General features: G+C 41.9%; 1 protein-coding gene and 1 pseudogene across 2 annotated transcripts in view; both read left to right on the top strand.

Annotated features, from left to right (window-relative positions):
• SH3RF2 (SH3 domain containing ring finger 2) overlaps positions 1-26,599 on the top strand; it is a 140,743-nt gene that overhangs the window by 35,729 nt on the left and 78,415 nt on the right. The window lies entirely within an intron of this gene.
• Positions 24,167-25,114, top strand: LOC115836991 (annotated as a pseudogene).

Below are 26,599 nucleotides of genomic sequence, written 5' to 3'. Positions count from 1 at the left end.
CCATGAGGGAAGTACTTTGTTCTATTTGCTGTTGCAGTCACAGTACCAGGCCCACAAGTAGACAATAGAGCTACAAGAAGAACCAAGCTATGAACCTTGCCTTTAAGGTCTACTGGAGTGAGACAGACATGTAAACCGGCAATTTAAATGCAGTGTAATGAAGCCTACAACTGGGGAAAGAAAGGGAAAGACACCTGACCCACGCTCGGGACTCGGGAAAGGCTTTCTAGAGTAAATGACACCCTCAACTGGGACTTGAAATGATTAAGAATTAGCCAGTTGAAAAAATAAAAGTGGTCTCAGAGCAGAGGAACAGCATGTGCAAAGGCTCTAAGGTAAGACAGAACTCAGAAATCAGAGGCAGAAAGGGAAACAATGAAGCTGAAGAAGTTGGCAATGACCCTTAAGCCAAATTAAGGGGTCTGGACTTTATCTTGGGGACAGTGGGGAGACTGCTAAAGAGTTCTGCATGGGAAAATGATATGATCGTTTCAGAACTGGGCATTTTCAACAGTATCTTCCACACCACCCAAGAAAAACAGTGGGTCAGAAACCAATTGAACTTCTCTCTCTAAGTTAAGTATTTTGAGGCTCTTTCACTCTTTCAAGTTCTGAGTCATTTATGCAGTGGATATTGAAATGTCCCAAAACAGGTTTATCCTTTTAAGAAGGATGAGAAGTCATTGAATTCTCTGTTGGTCCATATAGGAAGAAAGAGATAGTGCTTCCATTATGCCATAAAAATGACCGCAGCTTCCCTATGTCTTTCTCCAAGGATTCTTGAGCCCATTCAACCAAACTCAATTCTGTTCTTTGTGGTTTGTTTATTTTTGTTTATTTTTGTTTTTGACCTTAAGACAAAATCGTTTTCTCTTAAATAATTCAGTAAGTAATATATGGAAGTGGTTCTACTGCATTTTCTACTTAGACATGTAATTTTATTATGGAATTAGTGAATGAGTTGAAAGGGGTGAGGAAGAATTATGGAAGTCGTGAATGAGTAAAAAGGGGTGAGGGAGAATTGGAAAAGAAGGGACATTCATTTTCTATGCTGTGTAACAAATCATCACAAATTTAGAGGCATAAAACAACACATATTTCTTATCTTATAGGTTCTGTGGGTCAGGAGTCTGACACAGCCTAGCTGAATCCTCTGCCATCAAGAGGTTGGTCAGGGTAGGATTCTTATCAAGAGGCTTGACTGAGGAAGGGTTCACTTCCAGGCTTGCTCAGGTTGTAGTCAGAACATCTCCTTGTGGCTGTAACACTGAGAACCCAGGCTTCTTGCCTGCTGTTGGCTGGAAGCTGCCTTCAGCTTCTAGAGATTGTCCTCAGCTCTTTGCTGTATGACGTCCTAACACAGCCACTTCTTCAAAGCCAGCAAGAGAGAGTGTCGAGCAAGACAGAATCTTATATAACATGAATTAATCATAGGGTAGTGATATCTCATCACCTTTGCTATGTTCCATTGATTAGAAACAAGCCACAGATCCCACCTACATTCAAGGAGAAGGAATTTCATGGGGGCATGAGCACCTTTGGTCATGGTAGGGATCATGGGGGCCACCTTAGAGTCTGTGTGCCAAAGATGGATAGGAAGGGAAGGAAAAGAAGAGAGCAAGAAGAAAAGAAAAATAGAGGGAGGAGAAGAATGTATCTATGTATATATAACATTCACTAACCATATATTATGAGCAAGGTACTGTGCCAGTTATCTTCACATGCATTTTATTATGTAATCTTTCTCCAAACCCCATGTGGTAGGTGTTACTATTATAACCATTTACAAAAGAAAACTAGAATTCAGAGACATGAAGCAAGTTTCCTGAGGTCGTACAGTGCAAAAAGTAAAACTAGGAGTCACACTTGTTTCTACTAGACTCTATAGCCCAAGCTTTACCTACTACATTGTAGTTTAAAAGAGGTGGGAGAAGGAAGAGAAAAGGAGAAAAGGAAAGAGATGGAGAAATGAGAGATAACAGAGCTTCCAAACACATGCAAAGTTGTTCCTAAAAGAGATGACAATCAATAAGGAAATCTGTAGGTCTACAATATATTGAATTGGTTTTCCCAAGAACCACCCAATTAAAAAAATAGAATCTAGAACTGAAGCCTTTGGGATCACAGATGAGTCTTATGCGTCTGAACTCTTTTCTGGCCCACCTGAGTTTCAGAACCCGGAGCCAAACACTACAGCCAAGCTGTGTCCAGAACCTTGGAGAGGCTCATCCAGGCAGTGCCCTACACGCATGTTCTGCCAAGCTTCTGTGGGAGCACATCTGGGCCCAGGCAGCCAGGCCAGGGCCTGGGTTTGTTTTTCATGGCTCATTTGCAATGTCCCGTTCTATTTCTGGACACTCCATCCTTCCCAACTGACACCGGAGCTCAGTTTCCCAATAGCCAGTTTAACAAAATGGCTCCAAAAGTGCCACTCAGCACTAGTCGTTGGAAACCAAAATTTTCCAACATTTACTCTAAGAAGGCTGGCTGAACATGGCACATCCCTGACTCCTGTCTTAGTTGGCCAAGTCTCTCATCTTAGAGGGGCAGCTGCAGACATCATGGGAAGCCTCCTCATGCAGACACAATGTGACTCACAGCAGGGAGAGGAAAAAAAGGTATTTGGATATCAGATCCCCCTTCCACCAAGTGAGGGAAGGCAGGTGTGCTAGTCCTAGCTCCCACCCCAGCTGCCTACACTCTTTGACTTGATAATGGCCCCAGCTGATTCCCTCTGTGCACTTCCAAGCCCATCTTTCCAGAGTGGGAGATGAGCAAGAATATCTGTGATCTTGGTGGTTCACAGTCAACCCTGCTAGAGTCTAACCAAGCAATGAACCGTATTGAGTTCAAACTTAACACAGGACCACTGGACCCTTGGCAGAGAGCCAAAGGAAACAGAAGATGTTGAATAATTCCCCTACTGGGGCAGTGCCTAGCTGTGGAGCTGTAAGGCTGTAGGGCTGTAGACAAATACCTGTTCTGCGCCTCATGCCCCTTATCTGTAAACTGGAGATAATTAGAGGCCCTGCCTCGTGGATTGTTGTAAGGCTTAGATGAGACAGTACATTAAGACATGGTATCAATTGACCAATAAATGTTACTTACAGTAGGCACTCAATAAGAGATCAATGGTGTTGCCTCAAATACATCATTATACAGCTTGCATAAGATAATGACAGGTCACATACACACCAGTGAAGAACCTTCTTTTGTAACGAGGTGGGTTTTTAGTAAATATTTGTGGAACATAAATTGACTTAGAATATTGAACAACTGCAATAGAGAAGCCACTTCACATAATGCTACAAAAAGAGGAATAATTAACAAATGCAAGATATTGCAGGGGAAAGAGGCCAGGATTTGCCCTCAGACCCCACCACTTACATATCAGCTGTGTGACCTTAGGCAGGTTAGTTCACCTCCCTGAGCTTCCAGTTCTTTACCTGTAAAATGGTAGTAATACCTGTCTCATCAGCTGGTTGTAAGGACTGAGTGAGATACTGTATCTAAATGCACTTTCGCCCAGTTCTGGACCCACAACAAACTCAATAAATGATGACTTTTATTAGCTATTTTGCAGACTAATGGAATTAAGAAGGAAAAACAAAAAAAGAGGTGGGGGGGTTTGGAAATGCACTTGCCTAAAGGCTAAAACACTGACTGCTTGGAAAGCACCATGTAGTTTCACTCCCTAAATTGAAAGAAAGAATGCCTCATTCAAGTGCCTGATTAGGAATTTGAATAATCTAGTTCTAACTAGAAAAGTCAAGAAAAACGGAAGGTATTAGTCATTGACTGATAGAATATCTGAGCTGGATAGAATCTTAGACCATACTGACCAGAAGTGACTTAGCCACTGTCACATAGCTAGCCCAGGCAAGACTAGAACATGATACAAAATCTTGCATGCCTAAGCCATCGATTAATAGCTGGGCTTGCTAGCCAGTTCTCCCCATGGTTCTCAGTTAAAGGTCATTTGACACCATATAGAGGTCACCCACTGTGTGGGCAAGTCCTGTCGTTTCAGTTAGAGCCTGTATAATAAGGCATGTTTGAAGAGGAAGTCCTTCTAAGACTTACTCATAAAGTCTCCCCTTCCCCGAGTCTGGCTCATGCCCTTTTTTGTCTATATACACTCTAGGCAAAGTAAGAAATTGTTACAGTGAAATGCACTCATGTGATCATGCCAGCTCATGACCTCAGCCAGTCCACACCTTCATCTCATTTACAGATGGGAAAACTGAGGCTTGGTGAAGGTTGCCTCAGCAGAGGCCAAGCAAGGGGGAGCTGGGGCAAGAGCGATATCTTCTGATTCCTAGTCCAGGGCTCTTTTTCTTAGGCCCAACTACCTCCTGCACATGCTAAAACAAAAGACAAGACAAGGTAAGCTATGGTCACTTATCACTTACACTTTGTTCTGACATACATGGTTACTATTTTTCCACAGACCCTGAGGAAGGGAACTAACAGTTATTGAACACCAACCATATACTATCGATGCCTTGCTTACATTAATTCTCATCACATACAGTAATAAAAGCTAGTACCTATTGAGTACTTACTATACGCCAGGCACAGTTCTAGGGGCTTTACATGTATTTGTACAAGGTACCCAGCCAAGGAGGTACTCTGTAGGCTGAATTCAGCCTCTGCTTACCAAGCTCTGAAATGGGACCACATCAGCCCCATGGTAAGAGTGCCTTTTCATGTAACTCCTGTGCCCAAAAATATGCCTTTTCCAAATGTACACAAAGACAGATATGGACATGTGGTGGGGGTCTTACAGTATCCCCATAAGGCTGGTCCTTTTACTATCAGCTTGCTGAGATGTCACAGCTAGTGTGTGGTAGAGGCAGAACTTGAACCCAGGATTTGGCCCTTAGCTCACATTTAGTCTTCCCAAGAAGCAGCTTGAGATAGGCTCTAATGCTACATACGCAAATACCACAAGGACAGAAATTCTGACTGCCTTGTTCCCTAACATAGCTCCAGTATCTAGAACAGTTTTGGCACACACAGGCACTCAGTAAATTTTGTGGACTGATTGACCCCTGTTTCACAGATTAGGAAACTGTGTGTCAAAGAAGTTAAATGACTTGCTTAAGGTCACACAGATAGAAAGTATAGATGGGATCTGAAAGCAAATCACTGACTCTAAAACCCTTATTCTTTCCAAATTAACATCCTGTCATTCATAAGCATTTATTGAGATTCTTACACACTAATTCTGTGCTCTGGAACATTAGGGCCAGAAAGATTTGTAAGATTTGGTTCCTACTCTCAAGAAACTGGGATTCCAATTATCTGCAAAAAATCATATTCCTGAAATCAGATTCCCTAAATGAAAGCAAGTCCATATGGTATAAGCCCTTGGTACATTTTAAGCCAAGGGTACCTTTCCTACCTCCCAAACCTAAGATTATAAAAGCGGCCACCAGAGCCCTCACCCTGGTCTATTTCCTTCTACAACACTGGCCAGCACATTCATAGAACCTGGTTGCAGAGATAAGTCAAATCTCTGCAAACTTGGGATGGCCGATGCCCCATCCTAGCTTCTCTAGATTCCTTTGCAGCGATGTCCACAGGGTGTTTTTATATATGTCTTCATGCCCTCCTGCTTCATCTACTCTTCATGCCCCATCTAAGTGTTTTTGAAAAATGAAATACTTAAGTTAGAAAACCAGACTTAGCAAGTTGTACTTCCAAAAGCAGCAATCATTTCAGTAAATAAACATTTTCTGATGGGGAACATTAATTCAGGGTTTACCTCATTTTCCTTCCTGGTTTTGTTTTCTACAATATTTAGGAGGCAGGAGTTAGTTAGGAGGGTGGTTTTAAGGAAAAAAAAAAAAAACACCTCTAAATTCATTAGTTGAATTCCACCAGACTGTGTGAACAATCTCATAATAATCCTACATCAATACGAGAGAAGTTGTAACTAGTTCACTTAGGGTAATTATAGGGCAGTTTTCTGCCAGGTTTTAAAGATAGACTTTGAAATCTTCCTTTTTTCATTTGCCTCCTGCTGTGTGTGGGGAGAGGCCCTGGCTCCTGGGATACCCGCCAGAGCTAAATGGGGGCCAACTGGAGAAACAGGCACCAAGATTGGGTTCCTGTTTTCCTGTGCTCAAACTTCTGGGAACACAGATATCCTACCAAATGGTCACCTGTGAAAAACTCAGGGCCTAGAATCTAAATTCTGTTGGAAAAGAACTGATAAAGTCCTGGCCCTAAGTAAGATTATGGCAAGGTTTATAGCACAAAACTTCTGATTTTGCACTAGAACAATGGTTCCCAAAGTGTGGTCCCCAGACCAGCAGGATTACCATCACCTGGGGGAACTGGCTAGAAGTGCAAATTCTTGGGCCCCACCCCAGACCTACTGCAGAAGAAACTCTTGGGGTAGGGCCCAGCAATTTACTGCAACAAGCCCTCCAAGTGATTCCAATGCACCCTAAAAATTTGAGAATCACTGTCAAGGGACGTGATGTTAAAGAGCCTTTCCAGGAGATAAGAGTTACTTTTAAAGAGGGATTTATTCAAACAAAGTATATCTACAAATATCCAAACAAGACCTTTGGAATTAGCTAGAACTAGGCTCTGCCACTCACCAGCCATGGGGCCTCAGATAAGTTATCTTACTGTTCTAAGCAGTGGTGTGCTGGTAAATGTTTAACAAGCAGCTCTGTGGGGGAAATGGGTTTGATCATTTTCATGGCAGAAATACCCCATCATAGCTACTTTCAAACTATCAACATGATGTCGGCCAACTCGAAAAACTTATGAAAATTTAACAATTGGCTTTCACAAGCCCATGGAAGCTGGCTCCAGCACACCACTGTCTCTAAGACTCAATTTCCTCATCTGTCAAATGGATGAATAATAGTGTTTACCCCATAAGGATTGTTGGAAGGTTGAAGTGAGAAAATGATAGTGGACTTTTATTGAGTATTTATATCTATCCATCAGGCACTTAGCATGCATTATTCACTGACTTCTCAAAACCATACAATAGGTACTGATATTCCTTCCATTTTATACATGAGGAAGTTGAACTGAAGTAACTAGTCCAAAGTGACACCGTGGCAAGTGGGAGAATCTGAATTTATTCCAGAGCCCGTGAGGTGACAGAGACATTAGCCCAATGCTCAGCACGGGGCAACGCTCAGTAATTGGGAGCCATTATCATAAGATAAATAAACTTCTGAAACGTGCCCTACTTTGGAAGTAGGGATGAACAGTCTGTGTTGGATGAAACCTCTCAGCCCCAGAAGACACATTCATTTTCTTCTAGGAGAAAGGCCAGGGTGCCTGATGGGAGGACCAGCTGTTGATTATTCATAGTAACAAATGACAAGAGTTGAAGCTAATTGACACCCACAGGTAACGAGGCAGTTGTAAGCTCCTCCCCTCCCCAAATCAATTGGGTGTATGTTTTTCCAGGCCTTATCTTTGTGCACACATACACATATGTATTTTGTATTGGATTAGGGTGTACATATTTTTTTTGCAACTTGCTTTTCTTTTTAACCTGAGACTAGATCATGAATCCTTCCCATGACAGTCCACACCAATCTATCTCATTCTCTCTAAAGCTGCTTAGCATTCCACAGTAGTTACTTGCTATCATTTATTTAATCCACGACAGAAGGACACTTAGGCTATTTCTAATTCTTCACTATTATAAATGATCCTGCACTCCACAATCTTTTACATAGATCCTAGTGTATGTCTATGGGAGAAATTCCTAAAACTAGGATTTTTAGGATTTGTAAGGCAAAGAAAACACGTAATGTAAATCTTGACCTATGTACCCAGTTACTCCTCACTGTGAAATTTTAAGCTCCCAATATTCAAGGAAGGTGCCTTTTTGCCCATACTCTCACACCAACATTAGGATTACTCTGATGATTTGATTTTTCAAACTTATTATAAATATTTCTAAATATAAAAATAGAGAAAATAATAACAATGAACGCTTATGTACCTATCACCCAGCCTCCACAATTATCAACATAAGGTCAATCTTATTGCATCTATATCCCATTCACTTCCTCCCCCTACTGGATGAAACTGAGGCAAAGCCCACACATCATACTCTTTCATTGGTAAATATGTCAGGAGCTGCCTCTAAAAGATGAAGATTCTATTTTTTAGCATAACCTCAACACCATTATCACATCTAAAAATTTCTTGATGTCATCACATATGCAGTCAGTGTCCAAATTTCCTCAATTTTTTTTCTTTTTTCTTTTTTCTTTTTTTGAGACAGGGTCTCGCTTTGTCACCCAGGCTGGAGTGCAGTGGCATGATCATGGCTCACCGCAGCCTTGACTTCCTGAGCTCAGCTGATCCTCCCACCTCAGCCTCCCAATTAGCTAACACTACAAGCATATGCCACTACACCCAGCTAATTTTTTTGGCTATTTTTTGTAGAGACAGGGTCTCACCATGTTGCCCAGGCTGGTCTTGAACTCCTAGGTTTAAGTGATCCTCCCACCTCAGCCTCCCAAAGTGCTGGAATTGCAGGCATGAGCCACTGCACCCAGACAGTCTCACAATTTTTTGATGGTTTGTTTGAATCAGGATTCACCAAGATCCACACATTGCAGTCGGCTGATAAACTTCCTAAATCTCTTGAGCTCTAGGTTCCCCCCACACACACACACCTCCTCTTCCTTTTTCCCGTGCAGTTTATTTATTAGAGAGATTGGGTCATTTGCCTTATAGTTTCCCACTTTCTGAATTTTTCCTATTGCATCCCTGGGTTGTCATTTAACATGTTCATCAGTCTCTGTGTTTCTTGTGATAGTTAGATCTTGAACTATGCTAACACAGTAGCCACTAGCCACATGCAGCTCTTCAAATTTAAATAATTAAAAGTAAATAGAATTTGAAATTCAGTTCCTCAGTCGCACTAGCACATGGCACATGTTCAATAACCACAGATGGGCAGTGGCTGCTGTATTTGACAGCATAGAATAGCACATTTCCACCATGGCAGATAGTTTTATTGAACAGCAGTGCTTCTACAGGCATCATAGGATCCTCTGATAATTGTTATTTTTTCTCATATGCGCTCAAGAACAAAGCTGAACACCCTGAATCTGCATTACTAGTCTATATTGCAGGCTTACATAATGTAAGGGGAGTAACTAATGTGTGGCAGACTCTACTTCTGCCTGTTTTAAGTGGCAGTGGCTGTGTTTACAGAAGATGATGAAGTATTTGCATGAGTGCCTCAGGTACGTATGACATTCTGTGGTGACAAAAGGTCAGCAGCTCCCCAGCATGCAAAGCAGCCCGACCCTTTCCTAGCCTCCTAGGAGGAAAATTGAGGGAATCCATGGTAATCCATAAGGCTCAGTCTTGCAATGATTATAGGACATGCTGGTTCCCAGATATTCATCAACATTCATCCTCCATCAAGGTGCAGGTGCTTCTGGAGGCTTCTTCCTGACTATGTCTTTGTCTTGGCATGCATGTAATGAGCACATTTCATAGCACACCAAACAGGTTTCTCAGCTTGCTTCTGTGACACTTGGCAAAGCAGAGTATCCATGTCGAGAGAGAGGAGGCAAGTACCTGCACCCAGCCCACAGAGAAGCCTGGCTGACCATGCATTCTAGCAGGAGCCTCCCCCTTTTCTTGAAAACCTTAACCAATCTATGAAGAAACTGATATTTGGGGTTTCTGGTAGGACATATTTGGAAATTTTGAAATTAGACTATCATTCATGGATTCATTCCTTCTCACAATACTTATTGGGCCAGACAATGCACTAGGCACTGAGATCAGTGGTGGGCTGGGTAGAAGTTTCTGTCCTCACAAAGTTTACAGTTGGTGAAGGAGGCAGATAAACAAGCAAGCCCCTTCAACACCACTGGTCAAATTCCACCACGAGAGCACGCGAGAGCATCATAAAAGCACATGGATACCTGACCCTGACATGGACATTCAGGAATGCGATATTTAAGTTGAGACCTAAAAGATAAGTAGCGATTGGGCAGGAGAGGGAGAGGGTGGAGTGTAGAAAGAATATTCTTAAGATCTATTCTAGATCTTAAGAATTCTAGATCCACCAAATAGGCATAATAATACCCCACAATGTCATGATTATAGCCCAGTGACATAGCAGATGCAAAAGAATACACTGTATCCTAAAATCCCAGTTGTAGAAAGGCAATGGTGCTAGCCAGAAGCAATCTTTCACTCTGGAGCAAGTGTGAATTAGAGAGCTATGTAGTGGTGTTTTGGAGCCAGCTTCTACCAGCTCTTAGCAGGTAATAGGGCACATCTCTTCCTAACTTCACATTCAGCAATGTCTGTGGTAGCCAAAATAGGAGTATTTATACCAGGGAAATTGGCAAATGCTAAAATGCTACAAACCAGATCCTTTTTTTTTTTTTTTTTTTTTTTTGAGAGCTGACTTAGCAGCATTTACTGAGTGAGGGCGAAAACCAGCATTTACTGAGTGAGGGTGAAAGCAATGAGAAGAGTAGAATCCCCCAGGCAGTAGTTATTAAGGAATGTCCACCCACAACAAAAACAAGAAAGTCTTTGGCATGATTTTCAAAAGAGTGACCATATAACTCTGCCATTTGTAACAGGCCCACCCAAAGCCTCAGGGATGAAAAGAGGAAGACTCCTTCATGCCAATTCATTCCCAGACAAGCCAGATGAGTGTCAATGACACCCAGCTCATGGAAATGAGATTGGAGCCTCTCAGATCAACAGCTGCTGAGAGCTGCTTTCTTTGGCTCATGAGGCCAGCGATAAATTGGGTTTCAATGTTCTGAATAGGCAGAAAAGGATACCTCCTTGCTCTCTCTTGTTCCCTTTGCTGGAGCTTCCAGCTGGCACTTTTTGTCACTCATCATGGTTGCCTGCAGTGGCGATTATACACTCAGTGCAGAGGGCATGTGGGAAAGAAAAAATCTTCAACAAGCGAGAGTCTCCAAGGCAAGTACCCACTGGAAAAACTAGGATGTAGATATAGCTGAAGGCATGTTTTAAATAATGGAGCCTTTCTAAAGGATGGCCTAGAAAAATACTATATTTATCTTTGGCTAGCATGCTTGGATACTCCCCAATCTTGGGGAAATAACTAGTTGGGTATGTTGGAGTTCTTTTGTTAAGAGTAGCGTTGACTAAATACCAAAGTTTGGGTTGGGTTTAACTGGCATAGTGTGATTTAATATTCATTTATTGATTTACTCATCCATTTGTTTGTTTAACAAATAAATGAGTGCTTACTAGATGCTACTAGAATGTAAGTCCCATAAAGGCAAATATTGTGTATGTCTCATTTATTGTAGGCACTCAGTACTTTTTTGTTGAATGAATGAGTAGATGTAGGGAGTATAAAGATGGATAAGTCATAGAGCCTGCTGCTACAGAGCTCACAATCTGGTGTGCAGACAGACAAGTAAAACAGCAGTTGCAACGCAGGGTGATGAGTGTTATGATAGGGGAAGTATAGGGTGCAATGGCTCACAAAAGAGGAAGACCCAACCCAGCCTTTGGGGAAGGAGACAGGAAAGGCTTTCTGAAGATAAAGATATGAAAGACCCAGCGAACAATGCCAAAGATATTGGCACCTATGTGGATATAACCTTATGGGAAAGAGAACTGTCACATATTCCACCATATCTCATATTCCTAAGGAAGATTTTTGGCTCTATCTCAGAGTGAAAAATGATTGCAAATAACTTCTGTAACTTACCCATCAGTGATCTTTTCCATTTCTTGGAGACTTTCAGGAGGTTTCCCTAAGTTCAGACTTCTTGTTGAAAGAAATGACCTTATGTCCAGTGGACAAATGGTATGTGAGACTTTAGCACCCCTCTGATGCACAGCCGCTCTCTCCTTCCATGAAGTTCAGCTCTATAGGCAGGCAGGGCACTTCTTCTCCAAGGTCATGTCTATTTCACTTGGTATAAATGAGAAGAATGCTCTGAATTTTGATTTGAAAGAGTCAAACTTCAGATTTGCAGAAGGTCTTGGTGATTAAAAATCCTGGCTTCAGCTGGTCATGGTGGCTCATGCCTGTAATTCCAGCACTTTAGGAGGCAGAGGAGGAAGACGGCTTGAGCCCAGGAGTTGAAGACCAGCCTGGGCAACATAGCAAGAACTTGTCTCTCCAAAAAATTAAAAAATTAGCTGAGCATGGTGGCACATGCCTATAGTCCCAGCTGTTTGGGAGGCTGAGGTGGGAGGATCACTTGAGCCCAGGAGGACCAGGCTTCAGTAAGCCATGTTCACACCACTCCATTCCAGCCTGGACAACAGAGCAAGACCCTGTCTCAAAAAAGAAAAAAGTCTTGGCTTCAGGGACAACTGAACTGAGAGGGAAGAAGTCCAACTTCCCAGGGCTTGTGGTCTCCAACAAGGGTCATTCTAGGCTTTTTCTTTTGGTATCACAAAATTAAACTGCAAATAAGTATAAATATGCACACACACAAACATGTAAATCTTAAAAGATGGAGATTAATTAAGAAGTAAACCACTTGAAATCAAGATGTAACTTTTTGACAACTGAGGACAAGCCCAGCCCCTTGAGATCTTCTCTTCAAGGTCATTTTCCCCAAGGGCCTGGGAGTATTTACAGTCACTTCATTCCTCACATGACAGCCTATCAGGTTGTGGCACCTTTACCTCACCGGCAATTTTGAGGAGGACCACATACACAAAAGTGGAGGGAATAATCAACTCTGTAGAATAATGAAAAGCAGAGAATGTAATGAACTGCCTTCTACCCATGACTAAAGTTTCAACAGTTATTACCATTTTGCCAATTTGGTTTCATCTCACCTGTCATCTTTATTTCTGATGTATTTTAAAGATACTCCTGGAGCTTTCATAATTCACCTTTAAAAAGCTCTGGGTCTGGTACAGTGGCTCATGCCTATAATCCCAGTACTTTGGGAGGCTGAAGAGGGAGCCCAGGCATTTGAGACCAGCCTGAGCAATATAGCAAGACCCCATCTCTACAAAACAAAAATAAAAATTAGCTAGGCATGGTGGCATTTGCCTGTAGTCCTGGCTACTTTGGAGGCTGAGGCAGGAGGATCTTTTGAGCCCAGGAGTTTGAGGCTTCAGTGAGCCGTGATTGCACTGCTGCACTCCAGCCTGGGCAACAGAGCAAGACTTGTCTCAAATAAATAAATAAATAAATGTCTGTTATCTTTAGAGTTGGGAAGAATGGTAAAAATCATCTTCTTCACTTTGCAGTTGAGGAAATAGGCCCAGAGAGGTTCAGTGCCTCACTCAAGGACACAGTGTATAAGTTGTAAATCACATTCAGAGGCCACCTCCAGCCCCCAGTCCAGCTAGTTGCATTAGGAGAAACCTCCACGTCATTAGTCATTCCTCCTTCAGCTCCAAAAAACTCTCAGAGGAGAAAGCCGGGTAGAGCAACCAGAGCTTTGCTTTTCCTCTAAGCCAGGGGAGAAGTAGTGGTGGGAGGGTTGTTTGACTCATTTTTTCTCACTCTGCATGGTGTATTTGGCTCAGTTTCTCAAACCATATGGAAAAGACTCACCCACCACGTGCCACACCTATTGGAAAAGCTCACTCTGGAAAGGGGGATAATGAAAGAGGTCAGAATTGTCTCCCAGGCTGAATGAGATGGTGCTTTCCTTCATCCTTCAGGCTCCCACATACCCCGTGCCCTTCTCCACAGGTGCTCTGTGCCCTGATGGAGGAGAGATGGTGATGGAAATCTTTTGCTTCCCTGGGGAGTTCAGTCCTATCCCATTGAACAGCTCTGGGCATTGGCATCTAGCCCATTTCAAAAACAATCCCAAGCTATTTATTGAGAACCAGCTTATGTTTGGAACCAGGGATATGGCTCTAGACATATCTTGGATTACCTCCTAGGACAGGGAAATGAGATCACCTCAAAGAAATCTCAGGGAAATGTTTGGAGGAGAAAATGAAAATACGCGAATGGCAGCCCTGAAAAGGCACTGCTGACTATAAGCAGCTCTTTCTCTGCCCATGTGGGGTAAACTTCTGCTTCCTTCCCTTTTCCCTGCTGCAGAACCCCTGGAACTGATGAAGGAGGGACCAAGAGATAAAGGCTGGCATATTCTGAGTGTTTGATTAATATTTGCTTGAAGGAGGAAGGAAGGGATGTCACGCCCACAGACTCAAAGTGGCAGGAGTTAGGTAAAGAAGGAAAAGGGAGCCTATGATGTCTTAGCATTCTACCAAAGACTGGAAGAAGAGAGGCCAAAGCAAAGACTGAGGGCAGAGAAAGAGAGAGACACTTGCTAATATAGTCCAGGAATGAGAAAACAGGAAAATAATTTTTCTTTTTTTTTAATTTTTTTCCATAAGTTGTTGGGGTACAGGTGGTGTTTGGTTACATGAGTAAGTTCTTTAGGGGGGATTTGTGAGATTTTGGTGCACCCATCACCCGAGCAATATATACTGCACCTTATTTGAGGTCTTTTATCCCTCGCACCCTTCCCCCGAAGCCCCCAAAGTCTATTGTATCATTGTTATGCCTTTGCATCCTCATAGCTTAGCTCCCACATATCAGTGAGAACATACAATGGAGAAAACACTAAAATAAATAAAGAGAGAAACACATAACAAAAGTCACACAACATAATAGAATTTCAGATATAAATAAGCAGCTAATAAAGAGAATCTTCTCTACGTTGGGTTCCTTTCCATCCCTCAAGTCTCTGACCTCCCATGAGGTCATAACATAGTTCTTTTCCTTCATAACATTTACTCCAGCTTGCAATTATATATTTATTTGTGTGTTTATAAGTCTGATCTTTGTTTCCTCAACTAGATTGTAAGCTCCATGAAGGGTCTTCACCATACCTGGCATGGTTGGCACTCAGAAAATATTTGTTGAAGCAAAAAAGGAATGAATGATGAGTAGAGCTGGGAAGTCAGACCAGAAGCCATAACAGCAGGCCTATTACCCCCCTCTCCTAAGCATCCTTATTTATTGAGCACTTATTATTTTCCAGGCATTCCACTAAGTACTCTACATTGTTTATCACATTAATCGTCTCCAAAACCATGAGGAAGTGTGCTCAGGGGTCCCAAGATCACCTTCACTTTCAGTTATTCACTAGAAGGGCTCACACAACTCAGCAAAGCCATTATACTCATGGTTATAGTTTATTCCAGTGAAAGAATATAAGTTAAAGTCAGCAATGGAAAAAGGCACATTAGGGCAGAGTCCAGGAGCTTCCATAAAGCTTCTAGTTGTCCTCTCCCAGTGGAGTCATGCAGAGAGCATTTCTTTTTACCAGAGACTTGCTGTCCAGGATTTTACTGGAGATTTCACTGTTTGATGACATTTACCACCTCAGTCCACCCATGTGGCTGCCCTCAGTCTCCAGCCCCTCCAGCGGTCGAGCTTCTACTGTTTGGCCCAAAGCCCCCACCATAAATCCCATTGTTAACTTAGACTATCTCGTGTGACCCAAGGCCTCCACGTAGACAAAGTCTCTCTGATCAGCCAAAATATTCTGAGGACTTAGAGGTTATCTCCCAGGCAAGAGCCAAAACTTTTGTCAGAATATGCAGGGTTTGGATAACCCAGACTCGCTGAGTTTGCTGCACAGGGAAATAATAGTATTAGCCCCAATTTGTGGATGATCCAAACTAAGGATCAGGGATGCTAAATGATTTGGCCAAAGTTACAAAAGCCAGAATGCAAACCAACATCCCACTTGATTCTAACATATGTGTTCTTAACTATTGCATCCTAGTACCTCTCCTGAAGTAAAATTTTCTATGAAAAAAAAAAACAAAAACAAAAAACTCACGCAGAGTGTCTTATAAAACTGGTCTCAAATCTGAATGTCGGATTTAGGGATTTCCACTTGGTAAGATCACCGTGAGCTTTCTGCTGATCTCAAGCACCCAGCAGTGGATCATCGGGGATTTGCCAAGGCCAGGTGGATCTGATCCTCCTGTTGGGCGAGCACTGGGGTTTGCGTATTGTCTCCCTCCTCACCAGAGAAGAGAAAACGTACACAAGGGCTAACCAGCCCTTTCTAATATTTACTCTTATTTTCCCCCAACAAATCTGCTCCAAAAAGATTATCACTATGAGCGAGGGAGGCACGGTGGCTTCGTTGGTTAAGCAGCAACTACGAAGTTAGGGTACAGTACAATTTTTGATCCCTTACCTTATCAGTAGAGTGAACTCCCAGGGAAAGTTACATTTCCCTTGCCCAGCATTCCCAAGACGCATGGGCTCTTCCTGCAAAGTGCCCCAGATGCGATTATGCAAATTAAGTTCACAAAATAAAACTTCTGAAAAGCGAGTCAGCAAAGAAACCTGTGTGATTTTGCTGATTCAGTGATGCCTAACTTTAGTTGAGTATGGAAACTTCGTGTATGTGTGTATGACATCAAATCATTAACATTGGGGGAAGTTTAGAAAATATGATGAAAACAATCCTTCTTTTCCCTAGCTCATCCAATAGATCTGCACTTGAGTAATTCTTATCAGCCATTTGTATTAACCTTGCATGCATTCTATGTATCTGAGAACAGTAATTCCTGAATGTTTTCAGAGTAATTCACTCATTCATTCAGGAAGAGTTTCTTAAACACCTATTTGTGTACAGTATTCAAAGATAGAAAGGCAGAGATGCTTCAGACACAAATCCTGAATTCTCCAGCAGCAGAGAACTTAGCCTGGGAAATGATACATAACTTGAGTCAAAGGCCAGGATGGTTTCGGTTTGGGGCTGCATTCTCCAGTGATGGGCAATCTCATGACCAGCTCAGGGAAGTAAACCATTGATAAGCCATTAGCTCAGCATATTGATGTTGGTCCCACCTGATGTGAAGAGAAGAGCGAACCACGCCAACCTTTCTAAATTGGTGGGAAGCATTGCCAGGGTGTGTCAAAGAGCTCGTTACACAGTAACAGGTTGAGTTCTCATCTCAGCTCTGCTTTTTCCTTTGTATGTGTCACTGTGGTTGATTCTACTCCACTTATGTTCCTTTTCTCTTACCCTGTTATCAGCCTTTACCTCCCTTTATTTTTAAAATTGGAAATAAACTCAGGGCTCACTGGCAGCTGAACGTCCTGCTGTTTCTGAATTTTGCTATTTGGATATTACATTTTTCTGAAGTTTGTTGTTTCTGGGTTTCAAATATGTACTGCTTAGGACTGGTCCAGTTTCAAGTGTCAAAAAATAACTCCAAGTAGTTTAAGTAATCAACAGTAAATTAGGGATATAGAGAACTGGAGATCTCATCTAACTGAATAACCAGGAACCATTTAATCTAGGAGTTCAGATTTTATTGTCAGGGCTCTAGCTATCTAGTTACCTGTCTAGCTTGCTATATCTAGTTCTGCTGCCTTCTACAGCTTCTTTCAGGAAAGTGCGTCTACTGGTTGGGAAATATCACCAATATTATAGCCAACACTGAACTACACTATATTGCACTGGTGGTCCAAAGTCCACAACCTGAAGGCTCATAATTCAAAAGCAATAGAGATTATTTCTCAGCATCTGTATATCAAATCTCAGAGAAAATACTAATTATCCCTGATTGAGGCACATGCCTCATCACTGTGCTGAGGGTTTGGGATATTCTAACTGGCTAGCCTGGCCCACGTACCCTTGTGTGTATGATGTGGCCAGGGTGAATAACCTGCCCATCAGAAGGTAAGGAGAGAACAGGTGGTTCCTCACAGAAGGGGATGCTTGGCAAAGCAACAACATAATTTTATTACTAAAGTGCCTGCAAGCTCTTGTCTCTGAAGCCTATGCATTATCTTTCTATCAAAATCATTCCTCTTGTGGCTTCCAGACCCTACTGAGGAGACAAATGAATAGGCGAATTACAAGAGCATAGAGTCTTGAGCTTTTTTAATATCAGAAAAGGAAAGCGTTTTAGGTATACACAACGAAAAAGAGTTTGGTGATGACCTGACTGTGAGATCTCCACACAAACTTTATTCCCGTGCCTTCTCGCCCCTGCATCTCTAGAGACAGAAAACAATGATGGGTGAGAAAAGCTACTGCCAACAATACAACAGGTGAGAGCTGATGTGGAACTTGGAATCTTTTTCCCTTGAGAGAGCAGTGGGGGACTGGATAGAATCAACCAGCTGAGTCTATTCAGATGCTTAACTTTTATGTGAGAGCTCTAGAGTTCAATAATTCATGCTATTACAGCCAGCAGCAAGCAAATTGCATTCACACTCGATTCAGATTTTGATTACAAAACAGAGCCCCAAATGAGTTTTATGATGGAAAAACATGCTAGGTGACTTCAGCTAGATGGCAGACAATGAGAATGGTAAAAGCACCCAGGCTTTCAGGTCAAACGAGCCTCAGCCAATCTTGGATCTGCCATACACTGGCTGTGTGACCTTGTTTGGTGACATTTCTCATATCAGAACTTCTGTTTCCTCATCATAAAATAGGATAATACTATATACTTCATAGGGTTTTGAGATCATATGAATGAGATAACACATGGAAAGTGCATAGTGCAATAATGTAAGAAAAATGTCTGTGGGCTGGCAGAACCCCAATAAATGTTAATTTCCTTTCCTCTTCAGAGTCATTCACTCTCTCCCTCTTTCTCTCGCTCCACCCCTTCCTGCTTCCCTCTGCCCTGCTTTGCACTATGGAAGCCAATGTTTTCTGTGAGTATGAACATAGAAATGAGACTACCAGAGGAGGGATTATCCAAAATGGAGAGAAAGAAGAAAGAGGGTCTTCTTGTTAAAAATAGAATCTATATATAATCCATTTCCACAATATTTATTTATGTTGAAGGGAGATGGAGAAAAGATGAAAATAGGCAATTAGTACTATTTTAGGGTTTCAAGGTTTAGGCATCTTCAAAGCAATTTGAGCATTTTGTGCAATTTTAGTTTAATATACTCTCTCAGTAAGTCATTAAAATATGTAAGCTACTTGCACTGCAAATATCTTTCAGAAAAAAGGAAAGAAAGAAAGCTAGCAATTTACAAAGCCTATAGCCTATGTCAAAACTCCATTCACTGCCCCCATTCGAGTTAGAATAAGATATAGCTTAGACCTACAGTAGCATCAAACTTGGTGAGGGAGCTTAATAAAAATGCAGCTACTTGAATCCTACTCCAAGAGATTCTGATCAAATCAGTCAGGGGTGGAATCAAGGCATTCGCATTTTTAACACCTCCCAGATTCTTATACGGGAAAACCACAGATTATATTTTAAGAAACAGGCCTGGTGCAGTGCCTCACGCCTATAATCCTAGCACTTTGGGAGGCTGAGGTGGGTGGATCACTTGAGCTTAGGAGTTTGAGACCAGCCTGAACAACATGGTGAAACCCCATCTCTGCAAAAAATACAAAAAAAAAAATAGCTAGGCATGGTGGTGCACACCTGTAGTTACAACTACTTGGGGGGCTGAGGCAGGAAGATCACCTAACCTGGGAGGTTGAGGATAGAGAGGCCAAGACCATGACACTGCACTCCAGCTTGGGTGACAAAGTGAGACCCTGTCTCAAAAAAAGAAAAAGAATTGCAGGCTTGAGCTTGGGGATACTGAGTTCAAATCCTAAATTCATTATTTTCTAGCTTTGTGAACTTGGGCAACTTTTAAATTTTTTGTATTAGTCTGTTTTCACACTGCTGATAAAGACATACCCAAGACTGGGCAATTTACAAAAGAAAAAGGTTTAATTGGATTTACAGTTCCACATGGCTGAGGAAGCCTCACAATCACGGCAGAAGGCAAGGAGGAGCAAGTCACATCTTACATGGATGACAGCAGGCAGAGAGAGCTTGTGCAGGGGAACTCCTCTTTTTAAAACCATCAGATCTCATGAGACTTATTCACTATCATAAGAACAGCACAGGGAAGACTTGCCCCCATGATTCAGTTACCTCCCACTGGGTCCCTCCCACAACATGTGGGAATTCAAGATGAGATCTGGGCAGGGACAAAGCCAAATCATATCATTCTGCCCCTGGCCCCTCCCAAATCTCATGGCCTCACATTTCAAAACCAGTCATGCCTTCACAACAGTCCCCCAAAGTCTTAACTCATTTCAGCATTAACTCAAAAGTCCACAGTCCAAAGTCTTATCTGAGACAAGGCAAGTCCCTTTCACCTATGAGCCTGTAAAATCAAAAGCAGGTTAGTAACTTCCTAGATACAGTGGGCATACAGGCAACAGGCATTGGGTGAATACAGTCATTTCTAATGGGAGAAATAGGCCAGAACAAAGGAGCTACAGGCCCCATGCAAGTCCAAAATCAAGTGGGGCAGTCAAATCTTAAAGCTTCCAAAATTATCTCCTTTGACTACATGTCTCACATCCAGATCACACTAATGCAAGAGGAAGGTTCCCATGGCCTTGGGCAGCTTGGGTACAGCCTTCCTCCCAGCTGCTTTTTACAGGCTGGTGTTGAGTGTCTGCAGCTTTTCCAGGCACACGGTGAAAGCTGTCAGTGGATCTACCATTCTGTGGTCTGGAGGATGGTGGCCGTCTTCTCACAGCCCCACTAGGCAGTGCCCCAGTAGGGACTCTGTGTGGGAGCTCCAACCCCACATTTTCCCTCTGCACTGCCCTAGCAGAGGTTCTCCATGACAGCCCCGCCACTGCAGCGAAATTCTGCCTGGACATCCAGGAGTTTCCATACATCTTCTGAAATCTAGGCAGAGGTTCCCAAACCTCAGTTCCTGACTTCTGTGTACTTGCAGGCTCAACACCAAGTGGAAGCTGCCAAGGCTTGAGGCTTGCACCCTCTGAAGTCATGGCCCAAGCTCTATATTGACCCCTTTCAGCCACAGCTGGAGCAGCTGGGACACAGGGCACCAAGTCCCTAGGCTGAACACAGCATGAGGACCCTGGGCCCAGCCCATGAAACCACTTTTTCCTCCTAGGCCTCCAGGCCTGTGATGGGAGGGGCTTCCATGAAGACCTCTGACATGCCCTGGCGACATTTTCGCTGTCGTCTTGGGGATTAACACTCAGCTTATTACTTATGCAAATATCTGCAGCCTTCAGCAGGCTTCAATTTCTCCTCAGAAAATGGGATTATCTTTTCTATCACATTGTCAGACTGCAAATTTTCCAAACTTTTATGCTCAGTTTCCCTTATAAAACTGAATGCCTTTAACAGCACCCAAGTCACCTCTTGAATGCTTTGCTGCTTAGAAATTTTTTCCACCAGATACCCTAAATCAATTCTCTCAAGTTCAAAGTTCCACAAATCTCCAGGGCAGGTGCAAAATGCTGCCAGTCTCTTTGCTAAAACATAACAAGAGTCACCTTTGCTCCAGTTCCCAACAAGTTTCTCATCTCCATCTGAGACCACCTCAGCCTGGACCTTACTGTTCATATCACTATCAGCATTTTTGTCAAAGTCATTCAACAAGTCTCTAGAAAGTTCCAAACTTTCCCACATTTTGCTGTCTTCTTCTGAGCCCTCCAAATTTTTCCAGCTTCTGCCTGTTACCCAGTTCCAAAGTTGCTTCCATATTTTCAGGTATCTTTTCAGCAACACCCCACTCTACTTGTACCAATTTACTCTATTAGTCTATTTTCGTGTTACTGATAAAGACATGCCTGAGACTAGGAAGAAAAGGAGATTTAATTGGACTTACAGTTCCACATGGATGGGGAGGCCTCAGAATCATGGCAGGAGGTGAAAGGCAATTCTTACATGGTGGCAGTCAGAGAAAATGAGGAAGAAACAAAAGTGGAAACCCTTGATACACCCATCAGATCCCATGAGACTTTTATTCACAATCATGAGAACAGCACAGGAAAGTCTTGCCCCCATGATTCATTTACCTCCCACCAGGTCCCTCCCAAACATGTGGGAATTCAAGATGAGATTTGGGTGGGGACACAGCCAAACCATATCATTCTCTGATCCCCAGTTTTTTAATCTAAAAATTGACATTTGAAATAATACACACCTCAAAGGTTGTTGTGAGAATTAGAGAGTGCTTAGCAAAGAGAATTAGAGCACTTAGCAAAGAACCTGGCACAAGAAAGAAGCACTCAGTAAAGCTTAGCTATTGACATTATCATTATGCAAATCCAAAGGGGCTTAGATCTTTTCTTCTTTATCTTTTCATTCTTCCTTTCTTTCCTTTTTTCTGTTTTTCATAAATAATTTTTTAAAAAGCCTCACAGTTCATTCAGCAAGGTGGAAGTTTATTTAGCTCTCAGACAAAAGTCTGGATGTGAAGTAATCCAGGATGGGTGCGGCAGCTCTGAAACCCAGGCTCCTTCCCTCCTATTAGGTGTGGCCCTCATCCTCAGTATTCAAGATGGCAGCTAGAGCTCTAGGGATCATGTCTGCATTCCACATAGCAAGATGGAGGAGAGGAAAAGAAAACTCAGGAAGGACACTTCCTAAAGGTTGCTTACTCCCACACTGGCCTGGACTTAATCACCAGAAAGGCTAAAAATGTGACCAGTATTCCAGGTAGTCATGTACCCAGAAAAATGTGATATTACAATGGAAAATTGAGAGGAAGAAATATGGAGGAACCATTATTGTTCCCTGATGTACCCAACCCTAGGAGTGTAACAGATTTGGGTCATTCCCCAGAAACCCATTCTCATCCAGCTTTTACCTGCTTATTTCTCAGGTAGGAAACACCTTCCCCAAAAAAAGTAGTTGCATAGTTTGCTTATCCTACTCAGCTTGGCTTACTTTCTTTCTAAATTCCTCTCATACCTTTTACCTCTCATCCACCAACTTCATTCATTTTCTAACTGTCCAATTTTAATAAGCAATATAATTATTTTATTATAGAAAAGTTAGAGAACACAGCTAAGCACTTAGGAAAAAAAGTGTTTTTTCAATATTCAAAAATCTCAACACTTAGAGATAACCACTTCTAAAATATTGACATATAGTCATCTAGCATTTTCCCTAGGCAAAAATATACATGTGTATTTATAATGAAAATCTAGCCTACATAATTATTCTTAACTTCTTCTGTTACACTTAATGGTATATTATCAGTAACACTCAATGTTATTAATTATAGAAAAACATCAATTTTAATGACTGCACAGTTTTTCATTGTATAGGTATGGTATATAATAATTTATTCAACCAATTCCCTGTTTATTCCACAGCCTTATGTTAACCCCCCTAGTACATACATCTTTACTCATTTGTCCACCAGTTTCCTGGGGATGAGCTGTGTTCCTGTGGTTTTCTCACCTCTGGGGTCTCCTTACTGTATCTGGGGACCAGCAGAAAAGGACACCTCCACCATTCCATCAGCAAAGTAATGTTGGGTCTTATCTCTACCACTAAGCTGCTGGGAATTCTTTCTTCAAATGAACATTGCGGATTCAGGAGATCCATGAAGACCTAAATTAATGCCTCTCTATACCCCATTGCATGAATAGCAAGATTATGAATAGCAAGACTGCTACAATGAGAGGTGATTACATAATCCCACTGCTTGGAAAAGCACAAAATAAAATACGACCTTAGGTGACTGAAGCACTTCCTCACCTTAGCCTGTTAGAACTTGCAGTTTACCCAGCAGACTTCGAGCAAGACTGGAGTGAGGCCATTTCTGTGTGAAAAAAACAATTTCAATTAGTAAAAATGCATTTGACTGAAACAATTATTTAGACAACTGATTTGACAAATGATTATGCTTGAGCTAATTTTTTTTAAAAAACTGACGATTGATCTCTAATTGTTTGTCTCAGTTGAGCTTCCTAATGATCCAAATGCTCATTTTATAAATGAATACAGTTTAAGAAAGATTAAGTAACTTGGCCATGATTACACAAATGGAAAGAAGTAGAGCCAGAATTCAAAATCAGTATTCAGACCCAGAAAGAGTCACTGACTCCCCTCTCATAGATGTAGAGTCAAGTTCACGGCCCTGTTCCCTGCGTAGTGATTAAGAAAAGGGGTTCTAGCATCAGGTAGTCTGAGTTCATGTCCCATATCTGCCATTTCCCAGCTGTGTCATCTTATGCAAGTTAATAAACCACTCTGTGTCTCTGTCACCCTACCTTATAAATGGGGATAAGGCATGTCTATCTCCAAGGGCTGCCTAGATTAAATGAGATGATCCACATAGACACTTAGCACATAGGAAGTGCTCAGTAATTAGTTATTAATATTATGCAGGTGTCGTCTGAAAACCTTGGCCGAAAGGGCCATAGACATGGCGGTCATCAGGGTTCAGGTGTCCATGTGAAGGTTTGTTACACAGGTAAACTCGTATCACGGGCATTTGTTGTGCAGGTTATTGCATCACCCAGCAATGAATGAGACTTCCCGTTGCTCCTTGTTCTCCCCAGCATTTACCATTGTCAGTGTTTCAGATTTTCACCCTGCTAGTAGATGGGAAAACTGACAACCATGCCTCCAAGTCTGATATATGCATCTGTAAGTGTACATGCAGCCAAAGAAGAGGAATCCAAAAAGCAGCTAGTGAAACCAGAGCAGGTCGCCGTATATACTGCACCACCGCTCCAGTCTAAACATGTTGAAGAGCAGCCTGGTCATTTACAAATGGGCTTTGCTTCCATCTACACTGCAACTGGTCATTATACTGGCTGGTGCAAGGGTGTTTATGTCTTTGTGAAAAATGGGATAATGGATACAGTACAATTTGAAAAAGATGCTTATGTCTACCTGAAGAATCCTCCTTGAGATTTTCTTCCGAAAATGGGAGTTATTACGGTTTCAGAATTGGCGGGCTTGGTTTCAGCGAGAAAAGGCTCTAAGTTTAAGAAAATTACTTATCCTCTGGGACTGGCCACTTTATGAGCAACTGTTTGCTACCCAGTTCAGCAGTAATAATTGCTAAGGTAACAGGGAAAAAGGTATATTCTAAAGCCAGCAAATTTTTGGAGCAGTTAAATCATCGTGGACAAAAAGCAGCAAAAAAGGAGTCACTCCCTAAACTTAAAGAAAAAAAATTAAGCTAGGATCCCCCACCAAAATAGAAATACCTGCAAAAACAACTCACATCTTGAAACACTCAGTGCCCTTGCCAACAGAACTCAACTCTGAAGCAAACACCAAATCAGAATCCACCTCAGGTGCTACACAGTTTATGCCTGACCCCAAGTTCATGGATCACAGGTGGTCCCACCCGAACATGTAGATAAGTACAGCACTGGAAGCTGAAGTAGACTGCATAGAGAGATTACATAGAAAACTACAAGATGTGTGAAGTTGCAAATAATGATGAAAAAAATCATGTAATGAGTAACTGATACATAGAGTATTACTTAAACCAAGTTTTTCCCTTACCTCTCCAAATGTGCAATGTGATAAATTACGTAAGTGGTTAACACACAAACTGTGAATGCAATGCAAACAATATTAAATGACTGATGAGGAGACTTAGGTAGAAGTATTAGCTTGAATTTGATGACTTTTAGGGGCATTTATTTAAAAAAAAAAAAAAAGACATGAACTCCAGTGAGACTAAATTCTGAAAATGCATATATGTATGTATAAAGACATACATATTTATACATATAAACATATATTTCTGCTCTAGCTTTCCCAAATTAATGTCAGTTAAATTAGAATGGTGTGTGGAAAGGTGTGTTTCCCTCTGCTTTTTTTTTTTCCATTTCCTAGAGCTGAAATAAAATATCCATGTTTTATGGGAAAAAAAATAAATATGCAGGTATGCCCCAGAGATAGTGTAGGTTCAGTTTTGGACCACCACAATAAAGCTAATTCCATAATAAAGCAGGTCAAACACATTTTTTTTATTTCCCAGTGCATATAAAAGTCGTATTTGGCTGGGCATGGTGGCTCACGCCTGTAATACCAGCACTTTGGGAGGCCAAGGTAGGTGGATTATGAGGTCAGGAGATAGAGACCATCCTGGCCAACATAGTGAAACCCCATCTCCACCAAAAATACAAAAATTAGCCGGGTGTGGTGGTGTGCGCCTGTAATCCCAGCTACTCGGGAGGCTGAGGCAGGAGAATTGCTTGAACCCAGGAGGTGGAAGTTGCAGTGAGCTGAGATCACACCACTGGACTCCAGCCTGGGCGACAGAGCAAGACTCCGTCTCAGAAAGAAAAAAAAAAAAGTTGTGTTTACACTATGCTGTAGTCTATTAAGTGTGCAATATATCTAACTTAATTTAAAGTACTTTATTACTAAAAAAAACTTAATGATGATCTGAGCCTTCAACAAGTTGTAATCTTCTTGCTGGTGGTGGGTCTTGCCTCAATATTGATGGCTGGCCGCTTCACCTTGCATTTTTATGTTATAGAGATAGCTTCTATTCTTAAACCTCAGACTATCTCTGCCAGCTTCAAACTTTTTTTCTACAGCTTCCTCATCTCTCTCAGCCTTCATAGAATTAAATAAAATTAGGATCTTGATCTTGATTAGGCTTTGGCTTGAGGTTCTGTTGTGTCTGGTTTGATCTTCTACACAAACCAGTCAAACTTTCTCCATATCAGCAATAAGGCTGATTCATTTACTTATCATTTATGTATTCACTGCAGTAGCACTTCTGATTTCCTTCATGAACTTTTCTTTTGCATTCACAACTTGACTGTCACAAGAGGCCTAGCTTTTGGCCTATCTCAGCTTTAGTCGTGCCTTCCTCACTAAGATT

Source organism: Nomascus leucogenys, chromosome 2 (genome assembly GCF_006542625.1).
Source record: "Nomascus leucogenys isolate Asia chromosome 2, Asia_NLE_v1, whole genome shotgun sequence".
NCBI lineage: Eukaryota > Metazoa > Chordata > Mammalia > Primates > Hylobatidae > Nomascus > Nomascus leucogenys.
Note: the sequence above shows the minus strand (reverse complement) of the source record. Positions and strands in the feature narration are given on the sequence as shown.